Source organism: Suricata suricatta, chromosome 3, assembly GCF_006229205.1.
Source record: "Suricata suricatta isolate VVHF042 chromosome 3, meerkat_22Aug2017_6uvM2_HiC, whole genome shotgun sequence".
NCBI classification, from domain to species: Eukaryota; Metazoa; Chordata; class Mammalia; order Carnivora; family Herpestidae; genus Suricata; species Suricata suricatta.
The window spans coordinates 105,967,880-105,974,775 of NC_043702.1; the positions used below are offsets into that span (position 1 = coordinate 105,967,880).

At 39.5% G+C, this 6,896-nt stretch overlaps 1 protein-coding gene across 7 annotated transcripts in view; it reads right to left on the reverse strand.

The window, feature by feature from the left end:
• The window catches only part of SAP130 (Sin3A associated protein 130), a 76,069-nt gene that overhangs the window by 3,310 nt on the left and 65,863 nt on the right, over nt 1-6,896 (reverse strand). The window lies entirely within an intron of this gene.

Consider the following 6,896-nt stretch of genomic DNA (forward strand, 5'->3'; position numbering starts at 1 on the left):
AAAAAATGTGTTTACAGATTAACGGATCATCAAAATTATTTTTAAAATATTTTTACAATGTTGCTTTATTATTTAAAAAAATATTCTTGAAAAGACTGTCTATATATTTGTCAAAACCCACAGAATGCAGAACACCAATACTGAGCCCTAATGTAAGTGATAAACTTTGAGAGAAGAGGTTGTGTTCGTGTCTGTTTATCAAACACGCCAATGCACCACTGTGGTGGGGATGTTCACAGTGAGGGAGTCTGTGCAGGTGTGGAGCTGGGGGTGCATGGGAATCCCTGCACCTTCCATTCAATTTTGTTGTGAGCCTAAAACTGCTTTAAGAAGTTTATCAATTAAAAAAACAAACACATCCCTATGGGGGCGCTTGGCTGGCTTAATGGGTTAAGCGTCCGACTTTTGCTCAGGTCAGGATCTCACAGTTCACAAGTTCGAGCCCTGTGCCGGGCTCTGTGCTGACAGCTCAGAGCCTGGAGTCTGCTTTGGATTCTGTGTCTCCCTCTCTCTCTGCCCCTCCCCCACTTGTATTCTGTCTCTCTCTCAAAAATAAATAAAACACTAAAAAAAAAGAAATCACCCTATCTAGTAGGCAAATATTAGCATGCATATAATTTAAAGAATTTTTAAACTTTGGAGGTACTTGGAGATTCAGATGAAGTTGGAAGAAATCCCAAGTACTCTATCTCTTTCCCCTAATGGTAACATCTTGTGAAACCACAGTGCAATGCCAGAACCATGATGATGTGCAGCCTGACTATTCAGATTTCATCAGTACTTGGGTATTTCATTTTAGACATTAAAAAACCTCTTCACTTTGAAATAATGATAGATTCAGAAGAAGCTGCAAAGACGGTACAGGGATAAATCTAAGACTCCTACGGAGAACATATGAAAAATTCTTACAACTCAATAATAAAGAGATAAACCATGTCAAAGGACAAAGGATCCACCAAACAGACATTTCTCCAACAAACATATACAAATGGCCAATAAGTACGTTCTAGTTTCTGGCTATTCCAACAACAGTTGTTATGAACAGCTGTGCACAGAGTTTCGTGTGGACACAGGTTTTCATTTTCTGGTTCAAAGCCCAGGAGTGCAAAGTCATACCGTAAGTGCATGTTCTAGTTTTTATGAAGCTGCCAAGCTGCCTTCCAGAGCCACTAGTGGGGTGAAATATGAGATAACTGACTTGTGGAGAGAGAGTGCTCCACTGATCTCCTCTCCAGTCAAAGTGGTGAAAATTTTAAAAATAACTATTTAAACCTCTGAAAAGGCACCTAAGGGAAAATAGAAAATCTACTCATGCAACATACATTTAAGCACATGTGTGATAAGAGCAGCGAGTCCATGGTATCTGGACTAATCACTCCCTCTGTCTCTCTCCCGGCACAGTGAGGTAGACAGCCCAGGTGGACTGCAGTGGCCCGAAACACAAGCTTCCCTTTCCTCCAGCTGCCAGGTGGGAGGCTGGCTTCCAGAAAAGGCAGGTCACCAGGACTTCTCCTCCTATCCTTTGCTACCTGTTGCTGAGGCCAAGTCCCAGGGTGTACAACTGAGACGTAGGGCCCCTTCTCCTGCTTTGTGAATGGTGCTGACTTCAGCAACTACTCTGGAAAGGAGCTATGATTTGACTGCATTAGTTTGTAGAGGAATATAATTTGTGTTCTGGGGAAAACTCCAGTACTGTGATCTGGTAGAGCAAATAGCAAGCAATTAGCAGGGCTACTCAGCTGGGTGTGGTCAGGAAGGAGCGGGCGACTGTAGTCCTCCCAGGGCGACTGCGGGAACACCGAAGCTATGCCTTCCTGAGGAGCAACACTGAAGGTCAGCACACCTGGCAGTGGAGTAGACTCACTAAAACCTAGGCAGTCACTGAACAGATAAATAAGCAAACCACAATAACAAACTTGGGCTGGGGTGGGGAGAGACCGGTTCCCAGAGTTATCTGTAATGTCCACTCTCCAGCAAAAACTTCTGAGGCATGCCAAGAAAGAGTAAAGTGTGACCCAGACACGGGGTAGGGTGGGGGAGGGGGGGAGCAGGCAACACAAACTGCTTGGGAGAGTGACCAGATGTCACGTTTATCAGAAAAAGATTTCAAAGCAGCCATTAAAAATAAATTCACTGAATGGAAGGAATGTAGTAGTGAAGAAGAAGGTATGAAGAGCATGTCAAATTAAGTAGAGAAGTCAATAAAGAGGTAGAAATTATAAAAACAAAGGAACCAAATGGAAATTCTGGAGTTAAAAAGTACAATAAAATACTTAAAAAAAAAACTCACTTAGAGGGACACAACAGCAGATGTGAACTGGCACACAAGGAAATTAGGTTGAAGACAAGCTGATAAAGATGAGGTGGGCAGAAGAACTGAGAGTAAAAGATATGACAGAAATAAGCAGGCCCCCAGAGGGCTGGGAGACAACACTAAAAGCCTCAACACATGGGTAATGGGAGTACTAGAAGAAGAAAAAAGAAATAAATATGCAAAGAAAAAAAGGCTAAAATGTCTCAAATTTATTGAAAACCAATAAGCTAATCCAAGGAGCTCCAGGAACTCAAAGTATGAGAAATGGAAAGACTTCAAGAAAAAGTTTTAAAGTCAAACCTGAGAAAATCTTCAAAGCAGCAAAAGAAAAAAGATGCATCGTTTACAAAATAACCCTGACAAAATCAACAACTTACTCCTCAGGAGAAACGAGAGGCCAGAGGCAGTGGGAGTGTAGGTACAAAGCGTTAAAGGAATGTATGAAAAATTGACTTTCTTTACATCCTTACCAGCATTTAGTATTAGTATTTTTTATTTCAGCTGTTTTGATAGGTGTAGAGTGACATCTTAATTTCAACTTCTTTAACAGCTAGTGATGATGAACATTAAAAGAAAACATACGGGAGCGCCTGGGTGGTTCAGTCAGTTAAGTGTCTGACTCTTGGTTTTTGCTCAGGTCTCATGATCTCATGGTTTGTGGGATCTGTGCTGGCAGTGTGGAGCCTGCTTGGGATTCCCTCTCTCCCTCTCTCTCTGACCCTTCCCCGCGCAGACTCTGTCTCTCAAAATAAATTAAAAAATATATATTTTATGCTCATTTTCTGTTCTAGGACCTAATGAAAATATTATGTCTCCTTAGACAGCTCTTGGTTTGACAGTTTCTTAGACTGTCCTTGATTCTGATGACCTTGATGGTTGTGAAGGGTACTGGTCAAGTAATTCTGAAAGATGCCTTTCTACTTGAATCTGTCTGATGTTTCTCATGATTAGAATGTAGTTATGAGAGGAGATACAGAGGGGAAGTGACAATGTCATCAGAGCCTAAGAGGGGTACATACTATTTTTTTAAAATTTCAGTATAATTAACATACAGAGTGATGTTAGTATCAGGTGTACAATATAGTGATTCAATAACTCTATACACCTCTCAGTGCTCATCAGAAGTGTACTTTAAAAAAAAATTTTTTTAATGTTTTATTTATTTTTGACACAGAGACAGAGCATGAGAGGGGGAGGGGCAGAGAGAGGAGACACAGAACCGAAAGCAGGCTCCGGGCTCTGAGCTAGCTGTCAGCACAGAGCCTGACGTGGGGCTCGAACCCACGAACGTGAGATCTGACCTGAGCCGAAGTCGGAGGCTTAACCGACTGAGCCACCCAGGCGCCCCAGAAGTGCACTCTTAATTCCCTGCATCTACTTCACCCATCTTCCTCCTCCCCACCTTCACTCTAATAACAATCTGCTTCATCAGTTTGTTCTAGAACTATAATTAAGAATCTGTTTCTTGGTTTGTCTCTTTTTTCTTTGTTTTTTTTTTTAAATTCCACATATGAGTGAAAACATATGGCATTTGTCTTAGCATTATACCCTCTAAATTTATCCATGTTGTTACAAATGACAAGCTTTCATACATTTTTATGACTGAGTAATATTCCCTTGTGTATATATATCACATCTTCTTTATCCATTCCTCTATCAATGGACACTTTGGTTGCTTCCATAATTTGGCTATTGTATAACTGTATATATTGCAGTATAATGCTGCAATAAATACAGGAGTGCATAAGTCTTCTCAAATTAGTGTTTTCATACTCTTTGGGTAAATACCTAATAGTGGAATTACATGATATAATTGCTATTTCTAACTTTTTTTAATGTTTATTTTTGAAAGAGAGAGAGAGAGAGAGAGAGAAAGAGAGAGAAACAGAGTGTGAGTGGGGAAGGTCAGAGAGAAAGGGAGACACAGAATCTGAAGGAGGCTCCAGGCACTGAGCTGTAAGCAAAGAGCCTGATGCGGGGCTCGAACTCAGAACTGTGAGATCATGACCTGAGCCAAAGCTGGACGCTTAACCTCCTGAGCCACCCACGTACCCCAATTCTATTTCGAATTTTTTAAAAAAAATTTATTTTTGAGAGAGAGAGGAAGAGAGAACGAGAGCAAGCAAGTGCTGTGAACAAGGAAAGGGCAGAGAGAGAGAGAGAGAGAGAGAGAGAGAGAGAGAGGGAAAGGGGGAGAGAGAATCCCAAGCATGTTCTGCACCCTAAGTATAGAGCCCGATGTGAGGCCTGAACCCACAAACCATAAGATCATGAGACCTGAGACAAAATCAAGAGTTGGTTGTTCAACTGACTGAGCCACCCAGGCACCCCTCTATTTTTAATTTTTTAAGGCACCTCTATACTATTTTCCAAAAGGCTACACCAGTTTGCTTTTCCAACAACAGTGCACAAGGGTTGCTTTTTCTCCACATGCTCCCTAACATTTGTTTCTTGTTTCTGATTTTAGCTACTCTGACAGGTGTGAGGTGGTACCTCACTGTGGTTTTGACTTGCATTTCCCTGATGATGCGTGATGTTGAGCATCTTGTCATGTGTCTGTTGGCCACCTGGATGTCTTCTCTGGAGAACTGTTTGTCTTCTGACCATTTTTTGCTGAGATTATTTGGGTGTCTTTGGTGTTGAGTGTTAAGCTCTTTTTTATTTTGGATCCTAACCCTTTATCAGATATGTCATTTGCAAATATTTACCATCTAGTAGGCTGTCTTTTAGTTTTGCTGTTTCCTTCACTGTGCAGAAGATTTTTATTTTGATACAGTCCCAAAGTTTATTTTTGCTTTTGCTTCCCTTGCCTCAGGATATCTATCTAGAAAAATGTTGCTATGGCCCATGTCAGAGAAATTACTGCCTATAGTCTCCTCTAGAATTTTTATGATCTCACATTTAGGTCCTTACTCAATTTTGAGTTTACATCTGTGTATGGTGTTAAGAAAGTGTCTCAGTTTCATTCCTTCTTTTAAAAAGTTTTTTAATGTTTATTTTTGAAAGAGAGAGCTAGAATAAGAGGGGGGAAGGGACAGAGAGAGAGGGAGACACAGAATCCGAAGCAGGCTCCAGGCTCTGAGCTGTCAGCACAGAGTTCAATGTGGGGCTTGAACTCACGAACCATGAGATCATGACCTGAGCTGATGTCAGACACTTAACTGAGTCACCCAGGTGCTCCAACAGTTTCATTCTTTTGCATGTAGCTGTCCAGTTTTCCCAACATGATTTGTTGAACAGACTGTCTTTTTCCCATTGGATACTCTTGCTCCTTTGTTAAAGACTAATTGACTATATAATATCTGGGCTCCCTATTCTGCTCCATTAATCTAGGTTTCTATTTTTTGTGCCAGCACCATACTTTTGCAATTACTATAGCTTTGTACTATATCCTGAAATCTGGAATTGTGATACCTCTAGTTTTGTTTTTCTTTTTCAAGACAGCATTGGCTATTCAGGGTCTTTTGTGATTCCATACAAATTTCAGAATTATTTGTTACAGTTGTGAAAACTGTTGTGTATTTTGATAGGGAATGCATTACATCTGTAGATTGCCCTGGGTAGTAATGGTCTTTTAACAATATTTGTTCTTCTAACCCATGAGATTCCTTCCATTTTTGTCATATCCAACTTCTTTCATCAATGTTTTATAGTTTTCAGAGTACAGGTATTTGACTTCCTTAAATTTATTCCTAGGTATTTTACTATTTATGGTACACTTCTAAATTGAACTGTTTTCTTAACTTTTCTATTTCAGTAATAGTATATAGAAATGCAACAGATTTTTGTATAATTATTTGTATCCTAAAAACTCACTGAATTCGTTTGTCAGTTCTAATAGTTTTTGGTGAAGTCTTTTGGGTTTTCTATATACGTCAACTGCAAATAGTGAAAATTTTCCTTTTCCTTCCCAATTTGGATGCCTTTTATTTTTTTCATGTCTGATGGCTGTGGCTAGCAGTGCCAGTTGTGTTAAATAAAAGTGTCAGAGTGGACATCCTTGTCTTGTTCCTGCTCTTAAGGGAAAAGCTGTCAGTTTTCACCATTGACTGTGAATTTAGCTGTGGGTTTTTTATATGTGGCCTTTATTATGTTGAGATATGTTCCGTCTAAACCTACTTTGTTGGAAGGTTTTATTATGAACGGATGTTGTACTTTGTCAAATGCTTTTTCTGCACCTATTAAAATGATCATTCTGTGTTTAGAGGTGCAGTAGACATGACTTTGAGTATATAATGAAAGAAAATGCAAAATGCTTATTGATTTATGATGTGGTTTCATCTTAGCTTGGGCAAGCCATGCAGTATTTAATACATAGTAGCAGAATATTTACTATTGAAGCTTGAAAAGATGTGAGTTCTTTGTGTGCAACCTTTCATTTATGCATGTGAGAGGGTTGTCTTTTTTTTAATGTTTCTACATTGTAGTACTTGTTTTGCTTGTTGGTGGTGTTTGCTTATTTAATACATTCTGTAAAGGACAGAAATTACATGCTGGTTTTTTTTTGTTTTCTTTTTTGTTTTTTTTCCCCTAGGAAGTGTGTCTTGGTTTTTCCCTTATTATTTTCGTTACTTTTTTTTTT